Source organism: Myodes glareolus, chromosome 14 (assembly GCF_982192425.1).
Source record: "Myodes glareolus chromosome 14, mMyoGla1.1, whole genome shotgun sequence".
Taxonomy (NCBI): domain Eukaryota; kingdom Metazoa; phylum Chordata; class Mammalia; order Rodentia; family Cricetidae; genus Myodes; species Myodes glareolus.
Window position 1 is genome coordinate 7,736,662 of NC_142039.1, and position 23,424 is coordinate 7,760,085.

General features: G+C 40.0%; 1 protein-coding gene across 3 annotated transcripts in view; it reads right to left on the bottom strand.

The window, feature by feature from the left end:
- The window catches only part of Kiaa1217 (KIAA1217 ortholog), a 789,856-nt gene that overhangs the window by 732,773 nt on the left and 33,659 nt on the right, over positions 1-23,424 (bottom strand). For 2 of the 3 annotated variants that reach the window (XM_085699014.2, XM_087896327.1), the window contains exon 1: positions 19,758-19,891. The exons of the other annotated variant lie outside the window; for it this stretch is intronic. The gene's annotated coding sequence lies outside the window, so the exon portion shown is untranslated. Of the gene's footprint in view, positions 1-19,757; positions 19,892-23,424 lie in introns of those variants that run through there. 3 annotated transcript variants of the gene reach the window in all.

A 23,424-nucleotide genomic window follows, 5' to 3' on the forward strand; every position in this document is an offset into this window, starting at 1 on the left:
AATTGAGCTCCTTGGAAATGACACAAAGCTGGGGGCAGGGTAGAGAGGTGGACCTTAGAGGACTCAGGAGAAGCAGTTGCAGTGAATATGTTCAAATTCCATTGCATCAAATTCTTGAGGCATTCATAAAGATAGTTATTAAATTAAGAAAAATGAAAGTAGAAGAGAGATTATTTGGAAAGAGAAAAGAACAAAGGGGGATAAGGGTGAGGAAGGAAACGAGAGGGAATGAAAGGAGGGTGAATATGGTGAAAGTACATTGTAGACATGTGTGGAACTGTTGTAGTGAAACTCACTGCTTTGTATATTAATAAAATCTAAAACACTTAAAGGGAGATAAAGCAGAATCCAAATAATAATGAATATAAAATAAATATATATAGATAAATATGAAATAATAGGAAGCAAAATAAAGGCAAAGATAATAGTATTTCAATTGAATAGTTCACTCTTTCCATGTAACAATAGTATTTCCAACTTACTAATAATGCTCTAGGATTCCTGGACTCAATGGAAATGTTTACAGTGAATTTACTTTGCTTTTTTATGAAACCTACTTTGGACTTGACATAAACTGTGAACCACAGGATAATTGAGCCAGTGTGAAAATTTACTCCCTGTACCAAGAGCTCAAAAATGACCACACACTGCCCCAGTAAAGTATCTAGCCTGAGAAATGGATGGTTCCAGAGGGAGACATAGAATCCATTCTCAACAACAACACAAAAAGCTGAGGTGACATCTCAGTTGATAACCTGTTTGGTACACAAATATTAGCACCAAAAATTATACATTGGAAAAACAAAAGTATCTTCAACAAATGGTGCTGGATGTCAACATGTAGAAGATTGAAAATAGATCCATACCTATCGACATGCACAAAACTCAAGTCCAAATGGATTAAAGATCTTAATGTAAATCTAACCACACTGAACCTGATAGAAGAGAAAGTGGGAAGTAGTCTTCAATGCATGGGCACAGTTAACCACTTCCTAAATATAACTCCAGTAGCACAGACACTGAGAGCAACAATAAATAAATGGGACCTCCTAAAACTGAGAAGCTTCTGTAAGCAAAAAACACAGTCAATAATACAAAAAGGCAACATACTGAATGGGAGAAGATCTTCGCCAACCCCGCATCAGACAAAGGACAGATCTCCAAAACATATAAAGAACTCAAGATATTAGACATTAAAATTCTAAATAACCCAATTAAAAATAGAATATTGAACTAAACAGAGAATTCTCAACAGAAGAATCTCAAATGGCCAAAAGATACTTAAGGAAATGTTCAGTATCCTTAGCTATCAGGGATAGCAAATCAAAACAACTCTGAGATACCATCTTATACCTGTCAGAATGGCTAAGATCAAAAACATTAATTATAGTTCATGCTGGAGAGGATGTGGAATAAGGGAAACTCTCATCCATTTCTGTTGGGAATGCAAACTTGTACAACCACTTTGGAAATCAGTATGGCAGTTTCTCAGAAAATTGGGAATCATCCTACCTCAGGATCCAGCAATACCACTCTTGGGAATATACCCAAAAGATGCTCATACTACAAAAGCATTTTTCAACTATGTTCATAGCAGCATTATTTGTAGTAGCTAGAACCTGGAAGCAACCTAGATGCCCCTCAACCAAAGAATGGATAAAGAAAATGTAACACATTTACACATTAGAGTACTACCCAGAGGTAAAAAAAAAAAAAAAAACCATGACATCTTGAATTTTGCATGCGGATGGATGGAGTTAGAAAACACTATCCTGAGTGAGGTAACCCAGACCCAAAAAGAAGAATATGGTATGTGCTCACTCATAAGTAGATACTAGCTATAAACAGAGATTGAGCCTAGAGAAGCTAAGTAATAAGGTGAGCCCAAAGAAAAAAATATATAGACCCACCTGGAAATTTGAAACGGATTGACTGACAGAGTAGAAAGCATGGGGGTTGGGGGAGAGAGGAGGGAAGGAGAAGAAGAGGAGGGGAGAGGGGGAGGGGAAAGGAGAACTTGAGGGAATGGGATGGTCGAGATGGAGGAAGGACAGAGATGAGAGCAAGGAGAGAGATATCTCGATTGAGGGAGCTATTATAGGGTTAGCAGAAACGGGGCTCTAGAGAAATTCTCAGGAATCCAAAAGGATGACTCCACTTAGGACCCTGGGCAATAGAGGAGAGGGTGCCCTGTAATCAGACTTAAATATCACCATAGAACCTTCATCCAGCAACTGATGGAGGCAGAGGCAGAGACCCACATTGGAGCACTGGACTGAGCTCCCAAGGTCCAGCTGAAGAGTACAAGGAATGAGAATATGAGGAGAGGTCAAGACCATGATGAGTTCATCCACTGAAACAGTTTGCCTGCGTTAATGGGAGTTCACCAACTCCAGCCAGACTGGGAAAAAACAAGCATTGGACCAAACTATTTTCTCTGAATGTGGGTGGCAGTTGCATGACTGGGGCAGACTGAGGGGCCACTGACAGTGGTACCAGGATTTATCCCTACTGCATGTATTGACTTTTGAGGATCCTGTTCTTTGGATGGATACCTTGCTCAGCCTAGATAAAATAGGGAGGGCCTTGGACCTTCCACAAGGCAATGTGCCTTACCCTCCCTGAAGATTAGAGGGGGGTGAGGTGGGAGGGTGTGTGGAAAGAATGGGAGGAGGTGAGGGAGTGGGAACTTGGATTGGTATTTTTTTAAAAAAAATCTAATAAATTAAGAAAAAAAAATCTCAATGCTGAGGAGATGAAGCCAAGGGGATCCCTGAGGCTCACTAACTAAAGTAGCTAAATAAGCAAACCCCACAGTAAGGTGGATGGTTCCTGAGGAGCAACCCTGGAGGTTGATCTATAACCTCATATACCACACACACACACACACACACACACACACACACACACACACACACACAGAGACACACACACCACAAAGCAAAATAAATGGTAAGATAGCAGGCCTATAAGAATAACTTTCCCAAAAATATTTTCAACCAATACATAGTAAAAGATGCCTGACCTTTTCCAGATTTGAACTTGAACAGTCTCTTTTCTAGGTCACATTACTCATAATTAGTCAGAGAAATCTTTAAGTCAGGTAGCCCGACAAGAAGCCTCTGGGGATGTCTCAATATAGTTATAGACGCCAGCAGGATAAATTTATATCTTCACAGGTTCCTGTAACAAGACTTGCCGAACCAAAGAAATTATTTTGATTTTAAAGACCACGTGCTACCATCTCAAATTAACCCCTTCACTCATGATCAAATAGGATAAAATTCAAGTAGTTTTCATTCCAAGTTGAAGCTCAAGAGGCTGCAGAAGAAATCATTTCTTTTAAGCAAGAGAGAGAAAGCTCCTGAATGGACTTCATGCATCACGGGCAGTAAAGTCAAACTTCAGAAGATACATCCTCCATCTACATTTTAAACTTGCCATTGTGTGATATCCCCACTGTTATAAATTATAAATAGTGTATTGAATAAACATCCCAAACCATGTATCTGTTCTGGTGCATAGGGTAGCAAGCACAGTATTACCGAGAAGACTTTATGGCCAACATAGCTTGAGAAAGTTCATGCCTGCTCATGAACTTTGCATTTCTTTGAGCTAAGAAAGCATTTGACCCCATCAAAGATAATACAAAGCAAGATAAACAGTCACAGTTTTATAAGATACTACTAATGAAACACACCTATATTTGTGCTGAGTCACAACCTCTGTCAAGCCTTAGTTAGGCATTCACTATCTCAATGAGTATATTTTAAGCCAGTACAGTCTGCAAGTTAGAGGTGAGCACAGAAAGGAGTGGTAAGAGCTGGAACAGAGGAGGTAAGGCTGAGATATATGTCAAAGGATTCTGTGTTCCAAGTCAATAAGTCTAAAATTGATTAACACAGTGTAGAAAAATAAGATTTAAACAAAGAATCCTTTGATTAGATTTTCATTTTAAAAAGATAACATTTGGGTTATTGAATTGGGTGGAAAGTGGGAGTAGATGCCTGGAAAACAATTCAATAAAAGATTCCCAGAACCCAGGAAATTAATGTTGATAGACAGAGTATCTGAAGGGTGGAAATGGGAAGAAGGAAGCCAAAGCAAGACAAAGTTTTAAAGAAAGAAAGAAAATACAATAGATAAATAAATAAATAAATGATCAAATGAGGAAAAGCAGTTCTGGGGAAGAGGTTAGGAAGTGATGGGTTGATAAATACCATGTAGAGTGCAGGTCAAGGTGAGTTTTTGGAGAAACCCATGCATAGTAGGGAAATATCTGTCCAGTACTCATAAAACTGACCAAAGCGACTCTCCATTAGAATGACATCTCTTTGCAGATGATTAATGAAGTTGTGAGAAGCAAAACAAAAGCACAGGTGGGAAGAAGAGCACGGAGAAAAGAGCAAGAACTAAATACTGAGGGACACTAAAAGTTGAGAAGTGGGCACCAGAGCAAGAGAATGGAGAGATGGAGAAGGGCGAGAGAGTAAGGACAAGGATGAAAAATTCAAGGTGTCAGTGGCCAAAACTGGCAAATAGTGCCAACTTATTACAGATATTAAGTCCAAAAGAATAAAGAAAGAAGTTCACAAAGGGAGGATGGCAGATGAACTGGACTCTCATCACTTGACTGAGTTGAATTAGGATGTGCTTCAGAGAAGAAGAACTGGAGAGAGGCTGTGAAGAACATTGCTACAAACACTAATTCTCCACTGCCTTAAATGCATCCTAACGAAAGTAGCAATGTTAGAGATGAGACCATGCCAGGAAGGGACAAGCAGTTTGGTACAAGTGAATGGCTGTAGGAAGGGATAGTATAACTCACTGCAAGTGAGGGCTCTCAGGCCCGCAAAGCTTGGGTGCTGGACAGATTGCCTTTCTGGATGTGGAAGCCAGTCAAGATTTTGAGTAGCAGGGTGACAACAATCCGAGATAGCAGCTCTATTGGCATGAAGAACAGAGGAGCCAGATATCTGCTGATAGTACCGCAGTGGGACAATAGAAGACTCAGAGGGGCATCAGGAAGAGGAAAAGGAGTAGACATTATTTGCAATATGCACAGCACAAAGAGCCCAAACACAACTCTGGACTCTGGGACCATGGGCAAATTAGTAAATTCTCCATCCATCCATCCATCCATCCATCCATCCATCCATCCATTCAAGAACTGTTCTTTCAGTATCTGCTAGTGCTGAAGCTGTGCTAACTACTGGGAAAAAAATCTTTGAAATATTCACATATTTTTTTTTACTAAAAAGTGAAAAGTCACGAATTTGGCAGGTATAAAGAGAGTCTTTGCAGAAGAAAATAGCAAAAGTATAAATCTGAATTTACTAGAGAGTAGTCTTCAAAAGTCATATGCTGAGATTATAGAGAGAGGACTTGGGTGGAGTCTGAATCAAAGGGAAGGAAGCTCAGGGTGTGCCTGGCTGCAGAAGGAAGCGACCACACTTTGGAGGGGTTTTCATGTTGAGAAGCAACTAAGAATGGCAAAGGTGTGTTGCATGCAGAAACTGGTTAAAGTGGCGTGGAGTTCTCAATGGAATTTACCCTACCCATGATTAATTGGGTTCATTGGGGAATCAAGATATACAACAGATGTAACAATTACTCCTAGAGGAGGTGTCTCTCCTTGCAATACCAGCTCTTCTGGAGATATAGACCACTTAAAGAGTGCTTGCCTGGCATATACCAAACTCTGGGGTCAATCCCTACTACCTCAAAAAGAAGGGGAAATGAGCCTATGTCTAGTTATACTGCAATGCAGGGAATGAGAGTGAAGAACAGCATGAGGCACGAGGACAGACTGACCACATGCTAGTGGACCCAACTGTTAAAAAAGAGCCCTGGATGCTGAGAGACAGGACACAGCTATTGAAAAAGAGCTTAACAATTCTGTATTAAACTTTTGGGGAAATCCACTGGAGACTTAATGTTCCCCATGCTTTTGTAAGCTTCATACCTCCTTTGAATACACAGATACCTTAGTTTTCCCCACTACCTGTGAGTGATCCTCTGAGATCTCATCTCAGTTCCCTGACAAGAAGGAATATGCTCTCCTAACTCCCATCTGCATGGCCAGGATGTTGAGCCCCATCCTGGCATATCTTATCCTACCATAGATGTTTCTTTGAAACCATGTAGTCATGATATTCCCTTGAACTGTTCTGTATTGACTGAACTTGTATTACTGGCCCCCATCTTTATCTCTGGCCTGAAATCCCCAGTCACCCTTGATCACATCAGGAAATAAAGACTGTTTTGCCATTCTTATCCAAATTCTAGAATAAAGCACCTGTGATCCTGCCATCTTCATTACCTTCATTGGTCTGGGATTCCCTAGGGCCAGCATCTAAAGTCTTGCTTCTAGCTACTTTACTCTCCGAGATGCAGACGCTGTTTTCTTGCCAACTCTTCAGATGACGTTGTGGCCTGAGGAAATGAGAGCTACACATGCTTTCGAGTGTTTTTCAAGTGAGATAGTCTTAGGAGTCAAGATGGTCCTCAGGGCCCTGTACCGTTTCCACTTCCATCCTGCGTTTTCAAAGCTTTCTGGCAACCTTCCAGATTGTTTCATCTTGTCCCACAGTCTTTCACTTGCTCTGCTCCAAATGAACAGGTTTTCCCTTGGTTCACATTGATTTGCTTCCCTGTCCTCGTATTCACAGCTCCAGTCCGACAGCAGCTGGGTGTAAACAATTCCCAACAGGCGTGTGATGCAGCTGCATCAGGTAGAACAAGCACACATGGGCCTGGAGGGATGACAGACTGGGTAAAGGTATTTGCCCGGGCAAGTGTGAAGACCAGAGTTCAGATTTCCAGAATATTTATAAATGCTCAGTGGGCATTGTGGCTGTCCTAACAGTCTTCAGCTTCTGCTGTCAAACTGACACAGCCCATAGTCATCTAAGAGCGCCTTGACCAAAGAACTGCTCAGTTTAGGTTGGCCTGTTGTCATGTCTATAAAACGTTGCCTTGATTGATGGTTTATGTGAGAATACTCAGCCCACTGTAGGCAGCACCATTCCTAGGCGAGGGGGGGGGCAAATTATAAAAGAAAACTAGCTGGGCATAAGCCAGTGGGTGAGTCAAAGAGCAGAGTGAGCCAGCAAGCAAACTCCTACATGGTTCTCTTCTTGATTTTACTCAATGATGTATTGTAACCTGGAAGTGTAAGACAAATAGACTCTTTCCTTCCCTAAGTTGCTTTTGGTCAGTGTTTATCACAGTAACAGAAATTAAACTAGATCAATGCCTACCTCTAATCCCTATAAACTCAGAACTGTCATTCTTTGAGTTCAAGGTAAAAACCCTGTCTCAATATAGAAGGTAGAAGTCAAGAAAAGCAGAATCAAGAAAGCAAACCTGTATCAACCTCTGTCCTCCATACATACACACATGCACCTGAACATAACCCACATTTACATGGGCCCATATACCTGTGAACATGCATACACACTTTCTCATAAAAGTAAATAAAAATTAAAAGTAATAAAAATAAGGCACAATGTGAACCCCAAACTTCTGCCTGGAATGCAAGGTTGAAGGAAGCCAAAGAAGATGGTGAATGGTGATCAGTGTGGTCCTTTCGTCAATATTCAAACTCATACAAAGTAGTGAAAGGCCTAAGCACAACACAAAGTCAAGCATGGGCTGGCTTGCTCTGCCCTTGCTTCCAGACACAGTTAGAAACAGATCCTCCTATCATTGCCCTTGGTATTCCCACCTACAGCCTGACAAATGTCCTCCCCTGCTCACCTCCCTGTGGCTGGCCATCTAGTTACAAGGAAGCATTTTATCACTGACCTTTTTTAACCACAGTGGGTTCCATGAGTGCTCCCACACTTGCCATACTTGTCAGTCTTGTTTTTCAGGGCCACAAATTATCGGGAGGCCAGGTAGGGTTATGAATAACTCCATAAGCTTTTCCAGTCAGGAAAATATAGCATCTCCCTTTCTCTGAAAGTGCCGCAAATGTACATGGAGCAAGAAGAAGCTGAAATTCCTCAGATTGTTCGTTAGTGGTACTCACAAAGTCAGGAGTACCTCGATGGTCCATGGGAAACCACCATTCACTGAAGTTCACTGCCGCTGTCTCCATGGCAATCAGCAATCTGAAAACATTATGGCCAGTTTCTGAATCTGTCTAATTTATGCCTGGGATGATTCAGGGACTCGGTTAGACATGCTGAGCAGCTCCATAAGAGATTATGTTAGCACAAACCTCCTGGCTAAGATGGAAATACCTAGAGTGGCAGATAATACACTCTCAAGCAGTTGGCTTCATGTATTGACTATATCATTCCTTCATTTGCAAAATGCTTCTTAAGTACCTGTTACTTGTGCTCCTACCAGTAACAGTAGACACTAACAATACTAAAATATGGAGGAAAATAATTAAAATACTATATTTTCCCCACTTCAGTCTTTGGGGGTTGTAATGGTTAATTTTTTGTGTCAAATTAGCTGCAAGATGATACAAGGATATTTGATCAGGCATTAGTCTAGAAGTTTCCATGAGGACTTTTTTTAATTTTTAAATTTAAATTTATTTACTTATTTATTGTGTGAGACGATGGTCAATACGAGCATGTGGGTCTATGTGTGGAGACATGAGAACACCTTGCTGACGTGAGTCTCTCAAGGATATTTTCTGAATGATATCAACATTTAAATCAATGACATTGAATAAAGCAGACAGCTTTCCACAAAGTGAATAAACCTCACAGACTAAGTAGTTGCTGTGGGATAATGCTCTTGTGCACTGTAAAGATTTGTCACTCATATTGGTTTAATGAAACATTGACTGGCCAGTAGTCAGGTGGGGAAACCAGACCAGGAGAACTCTGGAAAGAGGAAAGGTAGAGATGCAGTCACAATCCAGAAGTAGAGGAAGCAAGATGATAATGCCTTTCTGAGAAAAGGTATCAACCCACATGGATAAACATAGATAAGAATTATGGGTTAATTTAAACTGTAAGAGGTAGTTAGTAGTAAGACTGAGCAATAGGCCAAACAATTTATAATTAATATAAAGCTCAGTGTGTTTCTTTGGAACTGAATGACTGTGGGACCAGACAGGACAGAAACTTCTGCCCACAAGTAGTAGCCCTCACTACACACAAGTCTGATTTTTCACAAGCAAGAATTTTCATAGCAGACAGCCTCTTCCTTCTGCTATAGCCTTGTGTCCAACGACATGGCATTTGGATTGTTCTGTTTCTGTAATCATAGAACCTCAGTGGTTCTATTGATTTGGAGAATCCTGAGCAATACAGGGTAAATTCTTAATAGTGGACATTAATGGAAAAATACACAGTGCCAGCATAGGCATCTGTAATTACTTCTATTATATAGCACCTGTCCCATGTTTCTCAGGCAATGGAGGAGAGGTGTTACGTCTTCTTTTTTCCCGAGACGCTGTGGCTGTGATCTCAGTTAACAATGAGCAAGAAAAACTTGTCCTTGAAAGCTCCATCTTTGCCACCTAACACTGGCTCCCCCTTGACTTCCCTGGCCATAGGATGCTACTTTAATCCCCTACTTCAGCTCATCCTAAGATCACTTGTGTGTCAAACTCTAGTCCTGAGTGACCCCAGGTTGAATAATCCCTTGAAGTTATGCCAACACTAAAAGCAACATGAAAGAAGCACCATAGAAATAGCAACCAATCCTGCCCCAGGGAGCTGGTTGTCTGGCAGTCCATGTGCTTACTAGTGGGAACCACAGCCACACAGGCTCTCTGTTTTCAAAGCCCTAAATACCAAGGCTGGCATCTTCCACTTTGGCCATGGCCTCCTCTATAAGCATGCCAGGCATATCTATTGACCTTGTTCTTGCCCACACTTTTTCTTCTTCCAGATTCTTTCCTCCTATTTCTTTCTAAACAGAAAATGATCCATCCTCCACCCTTATCTCAAATACTACCTCTTTTCCCCTGAAGTGTTTCTTGACATCTGCCAGGAAAAGGAAATAACTGCCTTAAGTAAGTTACCATTGACATTTCTATTTCTACTGAGAATAGAATAAATATACAAAAACAAAGTCATACCAATGAAATATTCAAGTATCAGCCCAGTGAAAATTCTCTTTAGAACATCAGCCTAAATATGAGAGATGGGAATTTTACTACTGATATTTATTTGGATGCCAGTATTGGTATTTACAAATACGGTTTTTCAACAGAGGTTTACAACCATGGATAACTTAGAGTGATAATCTGAAATGTAGCAACGCTAAAGTATACCAACTATTGCGTCGTGGGCGAGGTGACTGTTGACTGTGGCTTCTCCGCACGGCAGGGCGGCATGTGCTCCAGGACCACAGCCTTTGAACTCTAGTCTCTGCTCTTTGTTCCTTTATTCCTAACAGCAAATGTAACTGAATGGCTTCCGACAGACTCAGCTCACCACAAGAGTGTCACAGTGAAATACCCTTTAGCTCTGGGAATTTCCAGGCCTCATCATGTCAGACTCAAATGCCACAGAACTCTCTCCTTCAAATTGGTTTTCTCAGTTCCCGCATGCTCTGCTTAGGGGAGTTCTACAAAAGAAGCAAGAAAAGTGAGCTAATTGTGGACACTGATGTCAGGTATTCTGAACCAGGGGGTGGTAAGCGCTACCGTAAGCATGATTTCCTCCAAGTTTATCTGTCAGCTGGGACCCATCAGGAGATAGTTTCAATTTTGGACTTAGCTCAACTTTCAGTCTTGTGCTGGTCGTAATGAACCACAGCACGAAGGAGATGCCAAATGGAACTCACTGGAAACTCCCAGCAATCTGTGCCTTATTCCCCTGCCCTCCCCACAGTTTCCGGACTGCCAGAGTAGCCTTCTGTGAAAAGTCATGCAGCTCTGCTCCTTTAACACTGCTTCAGAGACGGGGATGGGTTGGGGCAGTTGCTCATTCTGCACCGTAAGTGGCTGGCGTGCTGTAGGAACAAATGACCAAGAGTGAGTCCCTCTTCAGAACCCGGGCCTGGAGGTCATTGCTGACAATAGTCCCTGCTGCTCCCTCTGGCTCCTGGCTGCCCCCACAGTGTTTACATAACTGACCCTTTGCTCCTGAAATTCTTGTGGCATGAGGTCACAAGCTGCTATATACCTTTCTAGAATTCTGCTTCCACTCTCTACCTTTTCCTACACCGTGCCCTCCTTCTCGTCTACACTTCCAGCACTTCTTCATACTGCTGCTTCCTCAGCTCCTTCCCTAGACCATCCGAGACTCAGTACTGTCTTCATCCTTGTGTTATGTGAAAGTCACCCCTTATAGTGGCTTATTCTGTCTATAACAGAGCTCTAGCCCATTCCCCTGTACGCTGTACTTTGTATTATTAGTATTTAAGTATCTACTTGTTCTTTGTCATTAGACTTTGACCCCCAAAGGAGTTGTGACCCACAGGTTGAGAACCACTGCTTTATGCTGTCAGGTGTGGCTGGATCTGCTAGAGTCCTTAAAGAATGCTATTAGAGTACAATGCTGTCTCACTCTGACCTTACTTTTCTGGTTTATGAATTCTGAACTCTATCTCTCTCCTCTTGCAATATGCTTCCTGTATGCAACAATGGAATGGTTACTGCCAATTCTAGGATTATAGTAATTAGTTGTTCTAATTGACAAAGGGTTTCTTGTCCAAGCAGCCTTGTATTAATCACAGGAATGACTCAGCTGACTTGGTCTGTCGCTTATGACCACGACTGAGCCAATTCTCAGGCAGCCAGATGGAAGAAAGCAGGTAGATCCATAATGAATTGAGCAAACTAGAACTTGATGGATGTCTCCATTATCCAAATCCACAAAATGAGGTGGTTTTCATCTCACTTGCACATAATCTCTGGGCTAGAACACAGCTTGGAGATTAAGATAGTGATGAGGTTGGGCTCCTTCATTTACCCTGTGTCCCTGTTCCAGACTAGTTGGTCCTTCACCATTTAAAAACAAAATACCCAATATGTGTTGATATACACATATCCACATGACAGAGACCTAACATCAGCCCCATAACACATTTGGGGAGAATCAGGCTCAAATGTAAGTAGTGGAAGGAGCGACATAAATAGGTCTTCCTTTCTTTCCTTTTCCTCACTTGGTGCCACCTAGAGTCAGGGTGTTTAAGGTCCATTTATGTGCTGGTGCCTCTCAATTCACTCTCGATCTTATGGTAACTGCTTAGCCCATTGTTTAAACATTGGCTCTTCTGACTAGATTCAGACACTTCTCTGGTCTGAGGTATAGTAGCTGAACCCCTCATCTTCTCCAAATACACCCCCCCCATAATCAGAAAGTGGCCACCTCCTTTGAGTCTCGGGTAATAAACCTTGAAATTCTCCTCAACCACTTGCTCTCTTATCTGGCTTCCAGTGTTTCACTGAATTCATCAGTTCCAGATGATCCCCTAGCTCTTCAGGGGTACCACTATCCTGTGGCACCAGTACCCTTTTGTATGGATCACTATGGCATCCCCCAATGGGTCTCCTGACTCCACTGTGCCATTATTTTTTTCTTTTTATCGCATCTGTATTTACTCTTTAAAGCAGAATGTGATTGGACACTGTATTTCCATTCATAAGCTTTGCAAGTCACAAGACCTAGGGAGGTTTGGGATTTCAATCTCAGTACTTCAAAAACAAGCCACACCAGGAATTCCTTGTCAAATTGTTTCAACTTGTGTTCATACTTCTAAGATAGGCAAAATTAACTACACATGGATGACATTTTCTTTAAGATAAAATTTAAACTATCTTAATTTTTTCATTTTAAGCATAAAGATATATCACAGAATACCTCAGTGACAAATGATTTGGTCTACAAAGGAATACAGCTTGATAGCTAGACACTTCAGTCCACGAAGTTAACAGGTTACATTATGTCTTACAACAAAAATTCCACCAACCTGCTAAATCAAACCTATGGCATTACAGTATCACAAGCAGAAAGAAATGTTATCTTCTCCTTAGTTTTCATGAGATGCAGATGTTTTAAATAGCAACAAAAACAAAACAAAAATCCTAGAAAATAAAGAGAATGAAGGTAAGAGAGAGAATGAAGGTAAGCATTGACCATGTGGTTCTCCTGGGGACGCTTTGTCTACTTCCTCCGTGCATGAGAAGTCGTCATCCACTTCCAGGGGTGGCATTTCTTCAGCTGCAGCAGCACTGGGATCATCCATAGTAGAATCTCCCTCATCAATATCTAGACCAAGCCTAATCACCCTGTAGGTCCTGTTAGCATGTGTCTGGGGATCATCCAGCCTGAAGCCAGAAGCCAGGAGAGTATCTCATACACTAAGAGGACCTGATCCTTCACAGGCTTGTCATTCTCGTCAGCCTTTGCCTTTTGCCCTGAGGTTTCAGTACTAGAGTGGTCAGAGTTTATCTCCAGGTGTTCCTTTGCTGCCATCAAGCTGTCTCTGAAGGCTTGGGCTTTCATGATTCTCTCCATGTTTGGTGTCCATCCATATGTGCTGTTGCACACAATACTTGTCAATGGGCTCAGTCATATAGATCACTTAAAGTCATACACGAAGGTTGAGTTAGCGACTTGGACCTTGATCTCAGCTGTGGTAAAATGAATGTGTCTTTTATTTTCTTCGTTCTGAAACAGCAGTCCTTGAGAGAAACCATCTCACCCACAGAAGCAGGTGTGTAGTCTTGCAATGGTTTTGAAAGCTTCTTCCAGTTTTGAGAGTCTTCATGAATTCTGAGCTCTATATTTTTTGAGAACTGCTCATAAAAATTTTTGTAGTTTTCTTTATCTTCTGCCAGTTCAATAAACAGCTCTAAGTATTTCTTGACTAAATTCTTTCTGATAACTTCCAAAATTTTGCTTTGCTACATTTTATGGGAAATATTTAGAGGGAGATCCTCGGAACCCAGAACCCCTCGAATGAACTTCAGATACTCAGGGATTCTTCATATGTACATTTTGATGCTGTTCTTTTTCATTCTACTTTTCAAAAGGATAAAAGGGAGCACACCTCGAGAGAAAAAGAAAGGCCCAGCATTCCAATTTTCTTCAACAGAAAAATGCTTTACTGCGTAATATTCTTCCCAAATGTTGAATAAGCTACATCCCTGTCCAATATGCTCTCCTTTCCCCTACTTCATCTTTCTCTTGAGTATATCACTTTATCTCATGCACAAATGTTATTTGTGTGTATATCCTATATTCCCAATACAACGAAATGTCTGTGAGAGTTAGGGGTGCTTTTGCCTATTTTATTTGTTGCTGTACCTCTACTGCCAGAAATAGTTCTCAGTTCCCAGAAGGTGTTCTGGTCAGTAGCATGTGTTGAAATAATCAACCATGTGTTGATACATTCCTTCTGCCCAAAAACCAAAATCAAAATTACAATGCTTTTAAAATCTCCAATTGCTTCATTGCTGCCTTCCTCTTAGATTTAAAGAAATAGAAGAAAATTAATTACTGTCATTTTTGAGCCCAATATGATGAATTATTAGACAGGAAGTGGTTGAAATACAGGGTGATATAAGACAATTAAGCATGTAGTGATTGGAATAAAATCAGCAGGCATGCAGAACATTTATAATAGTAGGCAATGAACTTGAGGAGTGTTCCTAAGACTAAGGTCAAAAGCATTATGTAAAGTATGCACAGGCTTTGAGATATTTGGATGGCAAAGCCAAAAAGAAAACACACCAATAAAATTACAAATGCATGGATGATAAGGCAATAATCAGAAATATAATGGAATGAAACATTCCAGACCTTATAAAATAAATGAGACCATAAATTAATAGGTTAATGTCTTCCAAGAAATTTAATGAACAGAAATAAATGTTCAATAGAGGTCCATAAAAATTTAAATCTAAAGAGTTTTTTAAATGAGTTCCAAAATTATCCACTAGAATAGTGATCACCCAAAGGACAAGAGAAGGCTGAGGAGATATATACAGTTCAGAAGAGACTGAACCAGCTGATATAGTGCAGTGGGAGAGCACACGCTGAGCACACACAGTGCCGTGGAGTTTAGTCTCCAGTGAAGTGGGGATGGGGTGGGGACAACACTGGTGAGGGTAAAAAGAAAAGAAACCTTAGCTCAGAGTTTGTGCTTCTGCCATTTTACTCTGTATTTTCACATTATCTTAGACACTTAAACATACACACATAAACCTTAAAGTTTAAATTTTAAATTAATAAGTAAAATTAAGCAAACTGGGAGAAAAACAGTTTTTATCTCCTAGTATATTTTCTGTATTGGTAATAAATGATAAGGCAGTTCATAGTACTCATGAGGACACAATTTATAATTCAAACAGTTTGCAAATATTTCTGAGACATTCATCATATGCCAGGACAACATATGCTAAATTACTATACCTGCAAAGTAGTAATATTATAAAAGTATAACTAGAAGATTAAAAAGGCTTATAAACATACCCAGTAGGGGATATATATGTGTGTGTGTGTGTGTGTGTGTGTGTGTGTGTGTGTGTGTGTGTAATTCCACTCACTGTATATTTCAGGAAACCAAGAAATTGATAAAGCTCTGAGTTCAAACTTTTGGAGAACTTGAGTAGAAAACAGCTATCAGCAGATGCTGAGGCTATACAACTACTGAGAAATAAATAAACACATTAATCATTGTGAGAAAAATAGTATTCTCACAAACAGTAGTAATTTTAATTTTTACAATTATAGTAACTTAGAAAAGGACGAAATGTGCATGTATTGAAAGAAAGGGCATTTGTTTCAAAGTAATTGCAAAATTTCAGATTAAACCTATCAGAAGAATGATCAGCAGGAACAGGAAAGGCAACAGCAGCAAGAAAACAAAAGACTAAATTCCTTTTAAATGCTAATGTAGCACTGGTAGAATTTTAAACACTATCTGCCTTCAATGCATAAAATCTAGTAATTAACATATCAAATTATATGCAAGAGAAGTGTGGACAATTGTAAAACTCGTTGGGTCCACATTTAAGTTTTAAATAAAGAGAAAAATGTCATGCTGGTGGGTTAGAATACTCAATTTTATAAAGATCTCAGTTTTTCTTATAATAATCTTTGAATTCAAGAGAATTCATTGGAAATCTCAGAAGTATTTCTTACTGACCACGGCAAGCTGAATCTAAAGTGTATATGGAAGGATAAAGACTGAGAAAATGATGAAAAACTAGAGGGGCCTCTAGGTGGCTTAACCACGGGGTGAGCAGAAGACAGAGGCAGACACTGAGCAGGCTCAGTGGGCTTTGGAGACAAGGAAAGGAAGGGACTCTCTGATAGATGGTGCTGGGACAGTGGTGCACATGGCAAGGAATTGAATTTGTGGTCTCATCATAATCACCAAGCACACACTGCAATAGATAAGGAAGGATCAGAACCTAAAATCTGGTGTCAGGAAGGAAAAAGTTAAAATATTACATGAAAGTGGTAACAGAAGATATGACTAACAAATTTGAGAACTTCAGTGTTCATTTTTTAAAAGAGAGATGAAATTGGCAGATCTGGTGGGGGCACCAGGGAGAAGTTGGAGGGTAAAGACTGGGGGGTGGACTTGACAAAACACACTGTCTATATGTATGAAATTCTCAAGCAAAAAAGTTCTTTCTAAAAATAAATAAAATACGTCTGACAAAATATTGCTTACAAATTAAATATATATGGGGTTGTTCTGAAGCTTGGTAGAGTGTTTGCTTAGCTCACATGAGGTTCTCTGCTCAGTACCCAGTAGTGAACAAAAAGAAAAGTAAATGAATATAACAAAACTTTAAAACTAAATCAAATGGCAATGGTAAAGTCCCAGAAAATAATGCTGCCAATGAAGGAAGGATGGGAGAGCTCCCAGATCCATGGACTGGCTGAGTGAGACCTGTTTTCTCAGTAAATTGAGATTATAATAATGTTGATTTATCTTACTACTTATATGTCTATTTAATCATCTTTAAGTGCTACATGATAAAAGTATTTGAACCAAAGGATATGTATATGTAACGTGACAAACAGTGATCAATAATATGCACAGCTGTGTGATAAAAGTATTAGACATACTGTAGACACATCACAAACATTCACAGAAGAAAAATGCAGCCCATCGCGTTCCCATGCCAGGCACGAGCCACTGTATATTTCTAAATCTGCATATCACACACACACACACACACACACACACACACACACACACAGAGTAAAAGCCAGCATGGGATACTAGACTATTAGTGATAGTGTTGTGTCAGTGTGACTTCGTCAGCTGTGGCAGGTCCACTGTTCTGGCCAGAGATACTGAGAGCTGGGAGACTCGGCATGCATCCTCACAAAGGGACACATGGGAAATCTCTGTACCTGCTCCTCCAATTTGCTGCAAACCTAATACTGCTATAAGATATAAGATACAAAACACAAATATAAGATGGAAAACACAAAAGTATACAAAGATGGATGTATATCATAACATCAAATTCTTAAACCTCAAAACCATAACATGAGTAATTCTTTCCTTGACTTTAATTTTTAGCATTTTATATGCAATTACATTCCTTTTATAATTTAATAGAGTAAATTAAAATGAAAAACTAATGTTAAAATATTAGGTATGCCAGTTAAGGTGCTACATACCTGTAATCTCAGTGCTGGGAAGGCAGAGTCAGGTGGATCATGAGTTTGATGCCATCTTGAACTATGTATGGTTTGACTAAGAACAGCCCATATGCTCCTATACTTGGTCCTCACTTGGTGGAACTGTTTGGGAAGGATTAGGAAGAATGGCCTTGTTGAAGGAGGTATATCACTGGGGTAGGCCTTGAGGTTTCAAAAGCCCAGCTGTTCCCACTTAGCTCTCTCTGCCTCATGCTTATGGATCATGATGTAAGCTCTCTGATATTGGTCTAGCCCTATGCCTCCCAACTTGCTGCCATGTTCCTGTCATGACGGTGATGTACTCACTTTCTGAAACTGTTTGGACACAAGAAAAAATTCTTTCTTCTGTTAGTGCCTTGATCATGGCATCTTCTCAAAAAAAAAGTGTTGTGGAATATTAATTTATGTGATGAAATTGTTTAATGATACAAAGATGTGTTACATTTGTTTGACTTAAACAAAATTAACCTGGGGTCAGGAGACTGAATCAGCAACTAGCTGACAGGAAGTGGTAGGGAGGAACCATAGGTAGCTAGGGTTCTTAAATGGGGGCTAAGCAGAATGGTGCCCACTTTTGGGGGAGATACAAGATAGCATTCTGAGAAAGTTAGTTACTTGCTATTCAGCCTCTCTGAGGGAGCAGAATTTCACCTTAACCTTTGAATCCTGAGCTTTATAGAGGGTTAGAGATCTGGATAGTTTCCTTTAGCAGCCTTAAAAGAGCCATTTCCTGAGGGAACAGAATTCCTGCCTGGTCAGTGAGGCCATACCAGTTACTGGTAGCTGCAGAATTGAAGTTGCAGTTTAGGACAGCAGTTGTTTAAGAGACAGCTACTGAATTTAAAGAAAAACAACAGAAAAGTAGCCAAAGAAAGGTTATGTAGTAAGATCTTATTGCCAAAACAAACAAGCAAATATTAAATAAAGTATCTGGGTGAGGGGGTGCTGCATACCTGCAATCTCAGTGCTTAGGAGGTAAAAGCAGGATGACTAGGAGCTCAAGGCCAGGCTTGGTTACATAGTGCATTTAGAATAGGCCTGGGCTACATGTCCCCCGTCCCCCCTCTGTGTGTGTGTGTGTGTGTGTGTGTTTGTATCTTAGGCTCATCTTTTACATATAAATTAGTCTCACTGATCCCCAAACTCCTGGAAACTTTTCTCAAGTTGGTACTGAAAAAGCACAAACATCCAGAAAGATTTTCAGCTTAAAACTATGCTGTAGTAGAGAGACTGATGTGGTGACACACACGGCACAGGGGGAAATATCACAGCACCCCATTCTTCCCATTCCTAGAGGCTCATCTCTTCATGGGAGAAAGAGAACACAAAGGCCCAAAGCATAGTTTTCCAGTTAAGAAGTGGACAGGACAGTACATCTGGGAGAAGCTGGGGAAGACAATGAATATAATAAAAAACATTATATGAAATCCTCAAAGAACTAATTTTTTTAAAGGTTGTATAAATTTGAAACTTCTATTTGAGGAAAGGCAATATTAGAAGCAGCAGGAAAGATAGGAGGGGAGTCAGTGAATGGGTAAGTGGGGAGCTGGTGAATGGGTAGATGGGGAGCTGGTGAATGGGGAGGTGGGGAGCTGGTGAATGGGGAGGTGGGGAACTGGTACAGAGAGAGGTGGAGAGCTGGTGAATGGGTAGGTGGGGAGCTGGGGAGTAGACCCATTAACTCATAGCTGCTTGTAATTTGAGTTTAAAGCTAGAGAATTATTTTTGGCAAAACCAATAGCATTCAATTTATAACTGATGTAACCAAGTATTTCTAACTTTAAAATGCTAAGTCAAAAGTTCAGTGAGTAAAAAGACACGAATGTAAGAAAAGTAAGATTCACTGCTAGGAGACAAAGAAACCACCCTAATCACTAGTGAACATTAATTATTCTATATCAATAGGTTTTGTGCTGCTTGTAAGGGTGGAAACACTAGCTTAATTGCTATATTATATTTAATTATGTCTTCATATAAATATGATGCATGAATGCAACCATAAACTAGGGAAATTTCATATTAAACAACATTCACCCACATAATCATCTTTAAATAAGGTAAAATAATGTATGATTGAAGACATAGCCAAAGCAGCCCTTCAATAATCACGTCAAATCACCCAAGCCTTATTGCTTCCTTTATTGTGGCCGGCATCCCTACCTCTAGCTCCCTACTTCGAGCCTTCTTCCAAAGCAAGTACTCAGTCACTTGTCCAGATGCATGGAACGGGGTGGGCAGCAGTGCTGGGTGCTATGCATAGGATAGCGAGAGTCCACATGGACAGAAGCTACCGTAAACAGACAGGTGGTTTTAGCGGAAGACTCCTAGGAGGAAGAAGAAGCTTTAGGCAAAAGGGCATGTCCTCATAGTATGTCAGTCAACTCAGAGGCAGGCAATTATGTCATATCTCATAAATTATATACATCATAGAATATAGAATTTGAAATTGATTTTTAAGGTGGAAACACAGTGATTCAAAGAAATTTTGATGATTTCTTTTGGAATTATTTAGAATTATCTCCTCAAATTAGGAGATTAAGCCTTCATTCTCCTCCACCTTTACAGATAGTTAAGGGTAAAACTAGAGAGAACTAGAGAGACCCTGCAAAGTTATCTGGTTGCACACAAAATTTTGCCTACCTTTTCTTTCACTGTTGATAAAACTAATACTATTGTCAAAATACCTTAGACAATATTTTTTTAAAAAAAAAGAAAAAAGGGGGCCTAGAAAGATGGCTTGACATTAAGAGCAATACTGCTGTGGTAGAAGATTTCAGTTTAGTTTCTGGTACTTGAATCTGATGGTTCTCAATGGCCTGTTATTCCAGTTCACGAGTCTCTGACACACTCTTATGTTCCCTTAAGGCAATTGTACTCATGTGCACACACTCACACAGAGACATACATACATACATACACACAATACACATATTTAAAAATAAAATATTTGAAAAGGACAAAGGTACAGAGTGAATTATTTGAAAGTTAAGCATAGAAAATGCGGAAAATTGTTTGCTCATTAAATATAAGTAAACCATTCCATGAGGAAAAGTAAAATGCAATAAAACCAGAACTGTATACAGGAATAGCATAGAAAAGTTCAACATTTAAATAAGAGATTTCCCTTTTTAAAAAACACATAGGAATTTTCGATTCCTTTATAAAAGTTAATAGTCATCAAAGCTTAAGCTTGCCAATCTACTCACTTTGCATTTGAATTTGAATATTTTTTAAAGTTAGCAAACTGCAAAGTTAGCATATCTAAGAATAAGAATTTCTTAGCAAGGATCTCTTAAAAAAGCAATGTGAAAAACTCAAATTCAAATTCATAATAGCATCGAAATGCACAGATGCATTGTATATTATTTTGCATAACTTCAAATATAACTAGAAGTGACTCATTCTAGACTTGCAAGAAATTTGAGAATGAACCAATAAATGTGCAAAAGCAAATGAGAGCATCACAGAGCAGAGCCGCCAGCTGCGTACATTAGGACTCATGATGCTCTTTTCGTAGGACAGACCAATGTGCATTACTATTAGACTAATTTTAATATTTTATATGTCTCTAATAAGATGATGTTTTCCATGTTCCTAAGGCCCCAAAACTAACCAACAGATAATTAAATAATCAGAGAAGCAATGAAAACATTGCTGTCAGGAAGCACAGTAATAAAAACTGGAAAGAGCCGTTCACAGTGAGGACAAGAGCAGGAAAATGGAGGCGCACAATGACATAGGGCTATTGGGGGAAGAAACAGCTTCAGTGCCTTGGGGCTTGGCACGCTTGGGGACAAGCAAAAAGGCTGGCATGGTGAGCAGGGTGGACCCATTTTATTTCCAGGTGACCCCCAATAATAACTTAAGGTTAGCACCACATTGGTCAGATACTATGTTAAGAATGGATTATGAGTTAGCCCTGACCACGCAGGTTCAGGATGTCCTATGAAGACTCGGAATTGGACATTCTGAAATCATTTGCTTTGAATCATCATGTGTGGAAGCAAGTGTGCGCAGTGCATGCCGTGGAAATGAGCACTGTCAGGGAAAAGGCATGGTGGACTGTGCTTGAACACTGACATCTCACTGGTGTTTCCACAGAACAGGGACAGGAGGAGTACACATTTAGCCACAGGGACACAAGGCTTCCCTGCATAGAGGTACACAACCACATTCTCATTCAGTGGGAGAAGTGATTCACAGCTCAGGCCAAATTCCAGTCACTGTTTTGTGGTCACTTAGAGCAGAGCAGTTGCCGGTGGACCGGCAGCATGGGAGCCAAGATTCTTGCCATCTTGTCAGAGGCTGCAAGGTGTTTCAGGAGGTTCAGAGTCAGCCTCTCACTGGCAACATCTGGATGCCTCTATCAGGGTGCAGCTGGACTCTTGGCTACCATCTCTCTAGTAAGGTGCAGTCGGAAACCTGGGACCACCTGGGTACCTGGATAACAGTGTCTATCTCTCTGGAATAACCTCAGGCTGATTCTTGAGAACTGTTTGTTTATTTGGGGTTCTATTGGAGTTCCCTCAATCCATAATAAGACTGATCTCCCCTAGGAAATGAGAATTCCCCATGAAGATTCCCTCTGCCTTTGGTAAGAAATGTGTGTAGGTATTGAAGAAAGCTGAGTTAGTGGACCATCGTGTTTCTGCCAGACATGTGTCTAAGCCCGTGGTTCTCAGTCCTTCTAATACCATGACCCTTTAGTACAGTTCCTCGTGTTGTGGTGATCTTCTCCCAACCATAAAATTATCTTATTGCTACCTCATAACTGTAATTTTGCTACTGTAATCATAATGCATATATCTGTGTTTTCTGGTTGTCTTAGGAAAGAATTGAGGCCAGAACCTACTTCCATGAACTAAAATATATATAGACTACACTATCTCCTTATTGAAGCTAGTTGGGATCAAACATATGAAAGGAACTATCCAAGACTTGGAAAATAAAATAGAGACAATAAAGAAAACAGCAAGCCAAGAGAAATATAGAAACAGAAATCATGAGAAAACGATCAGCAACCACAATCGCAAGCATGAACAGCAGAACACAAGAGATGGAAGAGAGAATCTCAACCACTGAAGATACAATAGAGGAAATAGACTGATCAGTCAAAAAAAAATTAAATCTAACAGAAGCTTAATGCAAAATATTTAGGAAATATGGTACACCATGAAAAGACCAAATTTAAGAATAATAGGTATAGAAGAAGTTTACTCAAAAGCACAGAAAATATATTTAACAAAATAATAGAAGAAAACTTTCCCAACCTAAAGAAAGATATGCCTATGAAGATACAAGAAGCTTACAAAATACCAAAAAGACAGGATCCAAAAAAAAAGTCTCTTTACCACATAACAATCAAACACTAAACATACAGAGTAAAGAAAGAATTAAGGGCTGCAAAGGAAAAAGGCCAAGTAACATATAAAGCTAGACCTACCAGATTTACACCTGAATTTTCATTGGAGACAATGAAAGTCAGAAGGCCATGCTCAAGTGTTATGCAGACACTAAGAGACCACAGATGCCAACCCAGACTATTATACCCAGCAAATTTTTCAATCACCATAGAAGAAAAAAGCAAGATATTCCACGACAAGACCAGATAAAACTAGCCACAAACCCAGCCCTACACAAAATACTAGAAGAAAAACTCCAACCCAAGGAATTTGGCTACATCAACAAAAACACAAACAATTGATGGTGTCATAGCAGCAAATCCCAAAGAAAGGAAAGACGTACAAATTAACATTACCAACAATGAAAACTAAATTAACAGGAGATAGCAATAACTGGTCATTAATATCCCTTAATGTAAATGGAC